The sequence below is a fragment of the Galeopterus variegatus genome, unplaced genomic scaffold (assembly GCF_000696425.1).
Source record: "Galeopterus variegatus unplaced genomic scaffold, G_variegatus-3.0.2 Scaffold65339, whole genome shotgun sequence".
Taxonomy (NCBI): Eukaryota; Metazoa; Chordata; class Mammalia; order Dermoptera; family Cynocephalidae; genus Galeopterus; species Galeopterus variegatus.
Window position 1 is genome coordinate 1 of NW_007791450.1, and position 1,857 is coordinate 1,857.

At 33.4% G+C, this 1,857-nt stretch overlaps 1 long non-coding RNA gene across 1 annotated transcript; it reads left to right on the forward strand.

Moving 5' to 3' along the window:
• Positions 1–430: 430 nt before the first annotated feature.
• On the forward strand, positions 431–1,218 carry LOC103584569. Its single transcript, XR_549996.1, has 2 exons — positions 431–531; positions 722–1,218. It is a non-coding gene; the product is annotated as an uncharacterized LOC103584569 (long non-coding RNA).
• The last annotated feature ends 639 nt before the right edge of the window (positions 1,219–1,857 follow it).

Consider the following 1,857-nt stretch of genomic DNA (forward strand, 5'->3'; position numbering starts at 1 on the left):
TTTAGTTTTCTCATCTTTGAATTAATCATATTTATTTACTAGCAGTTTCTTATATCTATTAGATATATATATATTTTTTTAAAATCAGAGTAGACTTGTTTTACTATAGGATAATTTATATTGAAATGAACATTATTTCAGGTTATATATATATATATTTTTTTTAAATCAGAGTAGACTTGTTTTACTATAGGATAATTTATATTGAAATGAACATTATTTCAGGTTTAGTGGCTCAAAAATGTACTTATCAATCTACTTCACTGACACAATGACATTAGAAAGTGATTTTTCTGTTTTGTTGGTTCACCTAAATTTGCCTTCTGCAATATACAAAATAGTTGGACTATCTTCTAAAAAGGTAAATCTAACCTGAAACTTGTTTGAAAGTAACTTCTTTGTTTCCTCCTCTACCCCTCCCCAGTCAATGACACAATTGATGACATCTTTGAGGGCTCTGATGATGAAGAAGAAAGCCAGGATATTGTGAATCAAGTTCTTGATGAAATTGGAATTGAAATCTCTGGAAAGGTATGAACATCTTCTCTCAGAAATAGTTCCTACCACTTTTGTCACTTAATTGTTTTAAGTTGTCCTTTACTATTAGGTGCATGTTTTTATATTTGTTTCAAAAGTAAATCTCTTTGCAGCACATCCTTATGTCCTAGTGCAAATGTTTGCTAATGCATGTTGTTTTCCTCTTTTCCTTTCTTTAATATAGATGGCCAAAGCTCCATCAGCTGCTCGAAGTTTACCGTCTGCCTCTACTTCTAAGGCTACGATCTCCGATGAAGAGATCGAACGGCAACTCAAAGCTTTAGGAGTAGATTAGTCAAAAAAGTCATAATATTTTTGCTTATTTATAATTATTTAGTATAAACAAGGCACAGTGCAGATTCCTTTTACAAAACATACTTATTTTGCAAAAATGAAGACCATAAGTGAACAGTTGTATATTACCCCATGGCTATTTTGAATCCTTTGCCAAAGAATGACAATGATGCAAAAATGGAAACAGTTTGGATTTTAATTAGAACTATTTAGGAGTGATGATATGTAAAAAGTTGACTTCTGCATGGCACAGAGAAATTATATTCATTATTAGTGTCAGTTTATGTTCTAAATCTTTTCACACTGAATACAAAAATCTTGTTAAATGCCACTAGGCACCAACTTAAAGATACTTTTAAAAATATTAAAAGTATATTGTTAATTATGTATCTGTTGCTTGTCTTTTGTAAGCGATTATGTGTTATGACCATAGGCTGTTCTGCTGCCAAATTATTGTTAAATGATCTAAAAGAAGCGTGCTATTTAAACATCTGTCTTAAAGAAAAACTGTCATAAGCTTTTCTTTTTTTTTTTTTTTCTTTTTTTCCTTTGGGAGAACATTCTACTTGGTAAGTTTATTACCTTTCTTTTTTCTTTTTTTTTTTTTTTTCTTTTTGTCTTTTTTCGTGTCCGGCAATGGATCGCAACCCTCAGTGTCGGACCAGGACCGGCAACGGGATCGCAACCCTCGGTGTTGCTCCGCACCTCACTCAGCCAGTGAGCGGGAACCGGTCTGTATGTGGGATCCGAACCCTCAGCGGGAGTGCCGCCGCGCTCCCAAGCGGCGCACTGTAGCAGTGCACCACCGGGCCGGTCCCTAAGTTTATTACCTTTCAAAATGTACTTGGCACCTGCCTTAAAGAACACAGACATACTGTGCATATCTTTAAATTATTTTAACTGGCAGAAAAGAATTACATTTTAAACTAAAATTGAAGCCTCTTACAAAATTATCCAAGTTCTCGTTTGTAAAGCTTATATAAGTGAATTGAATATAATTAGCAACAACACTGAATTAATTAACAT